Source organism: Rhinolophus ferrumequinum, chromosome 14 (assembly GCF_004115265.2).
Source record: "Rhinolophus ferrumequinum isolate MPI-CBG mRhiFer1 chromosome 14, mRhiFer1_v1.p, whole genome shotgun sequence".
Lineage (NCBI taxonomy): Eukaryota > Metazoa > Chordata > Mammalia > Chiroptera > Rhinolophidae > Rhinolophus > Rhinolophus ferrumequinum.
The window spans coordinates 504,455-515,684 of NC_046297.1; the positions used below are offsets into that span (position 1 = coordinate 504,455).

Below are 11,230 nucleotides of genomic sequence, written 5' to 3' on the forward strand. Positions count from 1 at the left end.
ATTGATCCTTTGTTGGTATAAACTTATCCAATCAGCATTGTGCAAAGTGTGTTACCTTCCCTTAATCCATTTTATCCATAAAAAAGGTTTAGAACAAATATAGATGTCCTTTCTACCTAATTATCCTCTTCAATGTTTGTTTGCCCATTAAATCTGAGAAAATTCTAAGATGCCTGGCAAGGTATTTTTGGAAAAGGACCCATTTCGAATATTTCCCCCCAGAAGCTTCAGAATTGCGATTTATGCCGGGAAATAGTATAAGTGCATAAGGATACTGCCTTTATTTTTTCACGTTAAACGTATTTTTGTTATTTTGCTCCTAACTTTATTCTTTTAGTTTTAAAAGACTCTTTGGCCTCCCCAGTGAATAAAAGTCTTTTATGACATAGTGGTTCTTTTGTATGTAAATTCATTATTAATGCTTCTTGACATGGATCTCAGGGTTTTCAGAGGCACTTAACAAGTAACAGTAACTTATTTGAAGACGCTCACTCCTGTTGAACATCCACTACTATCTTGCATTTATTTGCTATAGATTTGAAAGAAAGAACTGGAATGTCAAATACATTACACTTCAGGTTATTTGGAAAGAAAACTTGAATATCCATCATTACATAATTTATTATTCTTATGTTTTACTGGTAAAGGAAGAGGAATTGTTAATCTGGCATTTTAAAGCATTTAAAATTATAAAACTATTTTAAAATAAGAGAAACAACCTGCATTTATGTCATAGTGATATTATTAGATATATAGTTTTACTAAAAGAACCATATGTCCTTGTTCTCAATCTCAAACCAGATTATTATACATCCCCAGAATAATAGCTTGAATCATATATCTTAAATTTCTTTTAGAATATGTACCAGTCATGACATAAAGTAGTTCCATGATATAGCTCATGGCCCGCTATGCATTGCTATAACTTGAATGTGTGATAGGGTTGTTCTTTTGGGGGGTTACTGAGGAATATGCTTATATATGTGCAGTTTTATTTTAATTTATGAGCCGTATTAGAAATCACTTCAAACTCATGCTACATATGTTCAAAATTTAGTATGGCATCCAGAACTCAGAACCAGAGTTTGGAATCAATTTCTGTAAAAGCATGAATAAAACACATCTAGCTTCCTTGTGTAATTCTGGGGGGGAGGGAATTAATTTTCTTTCCTGTTTAAAAATACTGTATATTCAAGAATTTATCTCCTGAGTTAACTAACAAAACACCTAGAGCTGTAGATAAACTAATTAAGTAGAAAAGATTTGAAATCTATTCATTCAGTATTTTTTTTCTTATATGAGTATATATTTTATTGGTAGAAAATTCCGTTTGGCTTCTTCACAGATCTGTCTGTGCTTATTTAAAATACTGTCTTGTTCCTTCATCATGATTTATATCCTTTCTTTTCTTATAAATACTTATGTCAGAATATCTCTTAGACTACATTGTATCCTTTTTCCTGTCCTTGGTTGCAAATTCTTTTTTCTGTTTGTTGTGTCTGCTAGTACTTTCTCATAGTGATTCATTTCCTCAAGTGGATTACAATCTCTAAGCTATAAACTCGTCTCCAGCAGGGCTTGACGTGGAGGCTTTGGCTGTGTACTCAGGATGTAGACTCTTCACCACAGCCGGGTTCCACATGTGCCTCTGCCCAGACTGGTGGGTTTTGTCACATGGACATGAGTTTTGATGAGCATGTCTCAGTTGAGGATCATCCGAGCCAAGCACACAGGGTGAGTGTGGGCTCCACAGCTACCCGCAGGCTGAGGTGCTGGCTTCCTGGGGATGCCTTCAGCTCCGCCCACGCTTCCTTGCAGGGTCCGAGCAGGGTCAGTGGCTGAAGCTTTTCTATTTCATGAAAAGGTCAGCTCCTTAGGACTCCTGGTTGTGTGCAGGAAGTTTGTAGTTTGGTCTTTCAGCCACGACACTTTTCGTTCATGTTTATCAGCATCCCAGCATCCCACTCCCAAGCCTCAAACTGGTTTCAACGTGTCCTGTAGCTAGGAGGACCTTACAATTTATCATCTGATCAGGACACTGAAAATTGGGCGTGGAGGGACGTTATTATCAATTACTCTCCAGCAGTGGTGCAAAGCAAGCCTACCCTTGGCAAACCCATATGTGCCCCCGGAAGGGTCAGCTGTGTTGGCTTCTGCTCCTGTTCACTACTCACTGCCCCATGGTTTCCATGCCTTTATTTCTGCAGTCTGGAGATTCTCCTGCTGATTTCTAGCTTGACACTGTGTCTGAGATGCCCTTGTTGTGTTTGATCCACGTGTTTGTGTTGAGAGGAAGGGGTTCTCCCAATGGCAGTTTGTTCTGATGAGTTTACCTAAAATTTATTAATTTCTTTAATATATATAAGTTTTCCTAACCTTGTTTCACACTTCCTCTGAGTTCCAGTTGGTTTTATTTCCTTATTATTATAATCACATTTATTTGAATCAAAGGTACAAAGGTGGTTAAGTAAAGAATTTTTCCCTTTTTTCTCCCTTGAAATAGTTGACTGAATTTTGTCTAATATTATATGGTTGCTGAATGTTCATCCTTCCTAAAGTAAATTCCTTTATTTCTTTCAAAAGGATCAAACCAGTACTTTGAACTTGAGTTCACTGCTGATATGAACAGTACTTAACTTTTTTTTTTTAATTACTTGGCATCTAATTAGAGCCAGTGAAAGTACCCTTGGCAGTAGAATTTACATCTAGTTGCTCATTACTTAGAGTCAGGATTCCAAAGCTAAGAAACTTCTGGAAAGACTGAAGTACCAAGAAAACGAACAGAAAATGACATTGACATTGGAACAAGCAGGACTGTTTTTCAATCTGAATTAAGTCAAAATGGCACCAGGGTTTTGGCGTGCAGTACAAGCCTATTTGGCGTGCCAGTTACCAGAACTGGGGCACAGGTGGGTGAAGTGAACACATCAGACAGAGCCTCAGACGTGTGCTGAGTTTAGACACACACGGCACAGCCACAAATTCAGTGAGGCCAAGTGGGTCACGAGCTCTTGGAGAAGAGGTTACAAACTATTGGAGCCGATTCATTGCACCACGTCTGCTCTTCAGTCCCGTTTGTTGTGATTCCTTTAGCCGGGCATCTCTCCCCTCCAACGTGCTCCTCTGGCTCCCTCTGTGAGCCTGCGGGCCAGGCAGAGCGCTCAGGACTCCCCAGGACAAGCTTGTTGCAAAGGCAGCCTTGGTGGTAAGCCCCATTCTTGTAACCTGGTAGCTTCCCTTCCCCCACCTCTTCTGCCTCCTTGGTTCCGCCTTGTCCCTACTGGTACAATCCAGCTTTTCTTCCTACTTTGTATTTCCATCGGGTGTACTCCTTATTGCCAACCCATCCTGATGGGCTTTGTTCAACCAATCTTTACTTTCTCAAAGAGTTGTCTGTAAACCATTGATGTGTTAAACTTCTGGCTTTCATCTTATGAAGGTATATTTTAGAGTAAAAACCTGCAGTAAAATACTGTAGAGTTAAAGCTTTATCTGTTGACAGAAGAAAATACTGTGTTCTTTTCCACCCCCAGAGATAGTTTTTTGATTCCTTGAAAAAGCATCGTTATTTCTGATAGCGTCCGTTCAGTCAGTACTCTGACGTTAATAATGTGTTCATTTGAACGTTGAAAAAGACCCTGTACATCTAAATGCAAGCACACAGAAATGACATAAAACCCACTTGTGGCTCACCTATCCTATGTGTTAAATCACACTGTGGAAAATTCGAACGGAAAATTCTCACTCCTCTTCCTTGGCTTGACTGCCAAACCTGCCTGTACAGGTGAGGGCTCCTGGAGAGGAAGTCACTCATGCTCTGTGGAACAGTCACGTTCTTTTGTATTTACTGTATCTCAATACTTGCCTGTTGGCCGTGTCCTGCCCAAATTGTAGAAATTATCCTTTCACCAAAAACACCAACGTAAGCCTTAGCGTAGCATACAAGCTGTGTGGTCCACGTCCTCTGCTGCTCAGCCGCTCACACTCCTCCCTCCAGTGACCTCACATCCTCGCAGTGACAGCAACGCACCAAGGTATGCTTGTGTTGAGCCTTTGTCCTGTTTCCTGTTTTCCTGGAGTGTCTTCTTTTCATTACCGAGTAGTATTTGAGTATATGAACTGCCAAGCGAACTTCCAGTTGGTTGACTTTGGAGTTGTTTCCAGTTTGGGACTCTCATGGATAAAAATTAAAGACTAAAACGGCTATAAACATCTGCATACAGGTCTTGGCGTAGGTATATGTTTTCATCCAGGAGTGGGACTGCTGTGTTGTTTGGTCATTTGGTAAGTGTGTGCTTACCTTTGTGGGAAACTTCCAAACTGTTTCCCAAAGGGGCTGCATCACTTTTGTCAAAGGAACTCAAAGAGTCTGGAGGCTCTGACTAGAAGTGATAAAGATTCATTCAAGGGTTTAGGGTTCGCAAACCGGAAACACAACTAGGCCATACCCAGAGGTTCCCAATAAGAAAGAAAAGCTAGGCGTTCTTAGAGTGAGAAGGACACTCTTGGGAAGACTCAGTCCTGTATTCGTAGCCTCTGGACTGGTCGGCGATGTTGATCCTCTGGCTGTTAGGTGGTCTGGATACGTGCACGTTCTGTCTGTCCTTAGGCCTTCGGGGCCATCCAGAGTCGCCTGGATGTCTGAGGCACATCCCGGTACTGTGCAGGACTGGCAGTTCACACGTTTAAGTTCCCAGGCAAGTTGGAGCCAGAGCAGAACCGTTTCCTCAAGCCCTGCCTGCTTGATTTTAGGAATTAGCAGCCCAACGACAGTGACTCCAGGTGATTTGCTGGCTCTCTTGTTGCCTTGGCAGCAGTGATGTATGAGTTTCAGTCACTCAGTAACAGCACTGGTGCTGTGCGTCGTCTTTTAATTGTAGGTGTTCCTGTGGGTGGTGTGTGGCGACATCTCAGTTTGGTTTTAATTTGCTATTCACGAGTGACGATGCGTTGGGCATGTTTTTATGTGCTTATTTAAATCGCGACTACAATTCTTTCTCAGTAGATAAGGTTCCCTCTGGAGGAGTGCACGCACTCAGCCGTGTCAGTGCCCCTGGTGCAGTGAAGGTGGTGCCGTGGTGTGTGAGGTCACCCTGCCAGCCCTGGTGACTTTCTTCCTAGTGTGGCCACAGGCGTCATGGGTTCCTGTCCCTGGTAGCTGCACCCAGTCCAAGTAGATACATTGTAGAATTGTGTGGTTTCTTCTTAACGTCCTGGAGAATTTTGTTAACGTGCTTTCTAAACATCTACCCAAGTCCGCGGAGTTGGGAGGGGACCTCAGTGGAGTTCTTGTCGCAGGACCGTGATCTGCGTTAATAGAGGGAGGGCCCCAAGGAAGCAGAGTTTGGTTCAGCACAAGAAAACTTGGTGACAAAGGACAGCATGATGACTGTACAGTCAAGAGGCTGGTGACCAGCTGCATTGTGGGCTGGCGTTTGCCACCTGGGCTCCTGGGCGAGTTGCCTGAACTCTCAGAGTCTTGTCTCCTCATTTACAAAATGGGGATAACAATTTTGGGTCTCCCTAGTTCAAAGGAGTTTTGTTAAGATGAAAGGACATAATACATATGAAATTTCTGTCAAGCATACTGAAATTGGCAGTGGTAACAGTAGCAGTGGGACAAGTAGGAACGTGAATGCAAAAGAAGTGAGCGCTGCCCAGCAGTCAGAGGTGCGGCCTCAGGAAGGACTGAGTCCCCGCCTGCTGAGTGACATTAGGGAGAGCGCTGCGACTGGCCCTCGCTGGTTCCCAAGTCCTTTCCAGGCTCAGCCTCTGCGTTGGTCGTCATCACCTCACTGGATGCTCTTCCGGTCTCTTGGCAACGCCCTACAGTCAGTACCATAGGAAGCGGGGATGCTGAGCGAGAGAAAGGTCGTGAGGTTCTTTAATGCTGGGACAGTGAGAGCTCCGCCAAACCGTGCTGGTGAAGGGCAGGTAGGGTTCAGCAGGGGCCGCTCTCAGGAACACCCAGCTGAAGGCGACCTTTGTGGAAGATAAGGAAGGATGGATTTCAAGTGTGGACACAGCTCACGTTCTGGAATTCTGGGGAGCAAAGATTTCCAGGGTCACTAGTATTTTTCATAATGTTCTTATGCTGACAGACTGCTATAGTTGAGCGGATCATTATTCAAGCAGCAAATAAAAAGCATAAGGTAAAATGAATAAATTTGTAAAAGTATACATTTTTATTATACCTGAAGATGAGGACAAGTATTAAGGGGGGAAATAGAATATCTCAGATACATGCAGTTTAGTGATTTTTTTTTTGAAGAACAAACATTATTAGGAATAGACATTTTGGGTTTATTAAATATCTGGAATGTTTTAAAACCTTTTTTATTTAAAAAATTTTCAAACATGTTTAAGCTAATAACTCTATCCTTTAAAAATATATTTGAATTTCTACTTTAGAAGTAATACTTGGTCATTTACAGAAAGTTAAGAAAAAGTGTATGCATTTCGGTAAGAAGAATTGAGAATTGTAAAAAGAATCTGAGCCTTATAAGAATTAACTGCTAACTGTAACCACTGTTAATAGTTTTGTGTAGTCCCTTGTATACATACACTTTTACAATTCTGCTTTCATGAACTATTCCGTAAGCTGTTACTTCAGCAGTGTCCTGATACTAGCATACCTTATGTTAAACAAAAACTTGCATGGCCGAAAGCTTTTCTAAAAGAAAAGGTTATTGAGCCTTGTGCTAGGCAGGGAAGGACCAGGTCCTGGGGTGTGCGGTCTCCTCCTAGAGATGGTGGGCGCCGTTATGGAAACAGTTTGGGGAGGAAAGATGTAAGTTGTTTTGAAAGAAATGCCTTTAGATGGAGGGGGTGGGAGAAGGTGAAGCAGCTGGTTCTGGGATGGGAGTGGAGTCTGTCAGGGAGCAGTGTTTGCCCTGTGGGCTGGCAGTGGGCAGCTCACGTGTCAGTGATGCTCTATCTAGAGCAGCTGGGGACGAGCCACCTGGAAGTTACTTCAGAGCATCAGCACTGCTCAGGAATGTCACCGCCTTTGTTGGTTTCTGTCTGCAGCTGTTAACTGATTTAACACTTCTTGTCCCTTCCAACCACCCTCTGGCTGCTGTAATTTAATTTAGGGCATCTCAGAATTTTCTCCTAGTCACCTGCATTTACATCTTAACATTTAACTATATTCCCTCCTGTTGAACGCTTAGGCATAAACCAAGGGATTTACTAAGTTAATCTTCAAAACGAGGTAAATTCCATTCTGAGCTCTGCTGTGTGTGCAGGGTAAGTGGGGGTTGGCTCAGAGCTGAGGTCTTTTTGTATCAAATCCAGGTGTCTGCACAAGGCTAGATTACCATGGCTTCTCTCTACCACAGTTCTTTCCCTTCTCTAAATATGGTCATGGTCTGACGGGGAATGAATTCTTCCACAGAAAGAGGGGAAGGACACCATGTTGCACGGATGCCGCACGCGGCCCTTCAGGTCACAGGTGCTGTGAACACCAGGCTGGTCACTGCCGAAAGGGCAGGTTCACTGAAGGGGGGCGATGCCTTGCCAGAAAAACGAGTTCTTTACTTGGAATCAAACAATCTTGAATGAAAGGACTTGAGGATACAGCGTTGTACTTTGTGCAGAGGACATTTTAGGAAAAACTAATTTGACCTGAAAAATGGAGACACAGAAACACCAGCTAGAAAAAAATTGCAAAGGAAAAACTTTAAAAACTACATTTCTCGTATAGTTTTGGAAAAATCAACCTGATGATTATGTAAATAAGACAGAGCTTAATGGCCAGTTACACTAGATCAGAAACCAAGCAATCCAAATGAAAACTTAGAAATGAGGTTGGTGGGAGGCTAGTTGGAGGGCAAGGGTGAAGGGGCAGGCTCTCCTTCATTCCTCATAGAAACGTTATTTATATTTGTAAAGACGAAAATATTTGGTAACAGCGGAATAGTTAAATATAATAAATGCACTCAGATGGCAAAACACATATACGATAGGACTTTAATTCTATATATATATAAAAAATGTCTCAAACATATTTAGAAAAGAGGAAAAAATACATCAAAATGCAAAATGTTATCATGAAAATAAGATTTTTAAAAAGTCATCATTTGTGTCAGTTGTGGTTTGGGCTTTGTTTTTGCTGTTCAGTAAATTGAATCTTTATATTTTCTTTTTTAAGTTACAAATTTTCTAAAAGTGTATACTACTTTTATTATTTATTTAATATTATTTAATTTTTTATTTAATGAAAATCACAACCCCATATTGTATAAGACAGTGAACATCTGTGTATAGAGTATTTTCTGCCTTTATCATTATTTATTAAAGATAGATTCCTAGCAACCGATTTTCACTAGCAAGAGGATCAAAAGATAGAACCAGTTAAAATTTTATTTCCGTTGCAAGCAGCACTTCATCGGTTTGGTGGTACATTTTTTCACATTTGACTATCTGTGAAATCAGAAGGCCACATATGCCCCACCAGGTCAGACACCACTGTCTGCTGGGCATCCATTACTGACCTGCTGTCCTTCCTGCGCGTGGGAACTCGGTGGTTACACCTAGTGACAGCAGCTGGGGCACTGTGACCCTCCCCAGTTCAGCCAAGTTAGGGACCATCTGAAGGAGATGAAGAGTCTGGTTCTTCTCCAAAAACTTTCCAATGACACCTTCTGGTAAGATGAAAGCACATGTCTCAAAATGTACAAAACGGGTTTTAGCTGCTTGGAGCTCACGCTGAAGGAAGGATACAGCATCTTCCCCTTGATGGCACAGAGGACAAAATTACGTAGAAAAGTACGGACACCCACCCCAGGGCAAGGACTGGGCCTACCCAGAACCTGCAGCCGCTGTGGGTCACGCAGATGTCCTGCCCCCAGGCTCAGCGATCGCTCGCACAGCTGCGCTGTGCCAGACTCCTCAGATGCAGCTTCAGAGCGACTGCGGGCAATTTGGGGCTGACTCCAGTGGGACCGCGTCGCTAGACGCTGCTGCCCCTTAGAAAGTAATGCTAAATTGTAAGCACGGATGCAGAGTGTGTGACTGGCATGACGCTCGGGTCAGTGGCAGAGAACGAACAGGACACAAAGTGAGAAGTGCTGCTACTGGGGAGCGAGTAAGAGCACACAGTGCCCGACTGTTGTTCCGCGGGGATTACACGGGTGAACATGCTGGCTCCCAGCAGCCCTCTGCAGGGCCTGGCACAGCACAGAGAGCTTCACTCTCTCACCGCGATCACAGCTCAGAACGTCCCAATTCCAGCCTCTGAAGTCTGGACGTGTGTCCACACCCTCAGCCGCTGTTCTCAGAGGACTTGGGTTTGCTCCGACCCAGTGGCCTGTGCTTGTCTCATGTCAGTTTAATTCTTGGGCCTGCTGAACACGCTCAGAGGGCCGGGGAGAAATGTGTGCATCCCCTGCACTGGTGTCTGTGACTCTTTTTCTCTTCCATTGTCTGTAGGAGCAATTGATTCATAAGGCATATGAATCATTTGTCTTACATGTTGCTCGTGTTTTCTTTACGTCTTGTATATATAAAGGCAGAGATTGAAAGTTTGCTTGATATAGAGGAGATTTAATTTTTTATTACAAATTGAGACTATAATGGTGAGTCATGGGCCTCAGAGCGCTTCCCTCCTCTGTGATGAGGGGTGATGACAATACCTCCCGCAGGACGTTTCTGATTGATGGGCTGTGTGTTGCGTGGCCCAGTGCTGCACATACGCAGAGAGTGAAATTACTTCATTCGTATTTTTATTATTGTGTTCTCCAGAACCTCCACATCCTTCTTCATCTGGACTAAAGTCAGTTGTTACTATTCTGACAATTAAAGAGACAGTTTTAGGAAAACTGTGATCTACTAGTAGTGAAGGTGCTGTGGGCGAATCTGGTATTAGTGTTCCTTTACTCTAAATATCTTTTGAAAAGCAGAATAGTTTCATGTGAAAACATGTGATGCTTAAATATTACCTTAATGATATTATATTTTTAAGTTGCTACTGCAGCAGTAAGAAGCACATTACCACGAACAAATTTCGTGTGTCTATTTTACACAAGGTGAAAGATGTGTGGCTATTTATATTTTAAGGAGTCTTTCACAAATATTAATGCTCTAGTAGTAATAAACTTTTATATTCTGTATTATTCAATATTCTAATAGATTCTGTGTTTAATAGAATTTTAATACAATTAAAAAATTTTTACACTATTTAGCCACCATCTTACATTGCTGGTTTGTAAATTGATATGACACTTTCGAAAATTAACTTGGCAAGACCGTGTGCCTTGTGGGATTGGAGATATCATTGGCCTTAACATGCAGCTTTATTTTATCATGAAGAAAGAATTAAAACCTGCCGTATACTTGACACGGTTTCTTTCATTTACAGCATTTATTTTCTGCTTACTGAGTTATTTTTAGACTTCTTGAGATACGAACTTTTATTATAATTCTAGGCCATGTATAAAAAGGAAAATATGAGCGAACTTCTTTATATTCAGAATCCGACTCCTCCGTGTCACTCTTTCCCTGGGAGTTATTTGTGTCCGTGCTTTTCTATGTAATTTTGTCCTCTGTGCCATCAAGGGGAAGATGCTGTATCCTTCCTTCAGCGTGAGCTCCAAGCAGCTAAAACCCGTTTTGTACATTTTGAGACATGTGCTTTCTTCATCTTACCAGAAGGTGTCATTGGAAAGTTTTTGGAGAAAAAACAGACTCTCCATCTCCTTCTGGTGGTCCCTAACTTGGCTGAACTGGGGAGGGTCACAGTGCCCCAGCTGCTGTCACTAGGTGTAACCACCGAGTTCCCACGCGCAGGAAGGACAGCAGGTCAGTAATGGATGCCCAGCAGACAGTGGTGTCTGACCTCATGGAACGTATGTGACCTTCTGATTTCACAGATAGTCAAATGTGAAAAAATGTACCACCAAACCGATGAAGTGCTGCTTGCAACGGAAATAAAATTTTAACTGGTTCTATCTTTTGATCCTCTTGCTAGTGAAAATCGGTTGCTAGGAATCTATCTTTAATAAATAACGATAAAGGCAGAAAATACTCTGTACACAGATGTTCACAACAATGTTATTTATATTTGTAGAAACGAAAATATTTTTTTGCCAACAGAGGAATAGTTAAATCAAATATGATAAATGCACTCAGACGGCAAAACACATATACAGTAGGACTTTAATTTTATATATATATATATATATATATATATATATATATGTATATATATATATATATAAAATGTCCCTAA

The 11,230-nt window shown here is 41.9% G+C and overlaps 1 long non-coding RNA gene across 10 annotated transcripts in view; it reads left to right on the plus strand.

Moving 5' to 3' along the window:
* LOC117034137 (uncharacterized) overlaps positions 1-11,230 on the plus strand; it is a 91,658-nt gene that overhangs the window by 6,248 nt on the left and 74,180 nt on the right. For 6 of the 10 annotated variants that reach the window (XR_004425023.1, XR_004425021.1, XR_004425017.1 and 3 more), the window contains one exon: positions 1,576-1,734. The exons of the other annotated variants lie outside the window; for them this stretch is intronic. This is a non-coding gene — a long non-coding RNA (uncharacterized LOC117034137). The remainder of the gene's footprint in view (positions 1-1,575; positions 1,735-11,230) is intronic. 10 annotated transcript variants of the gene reach the window in all.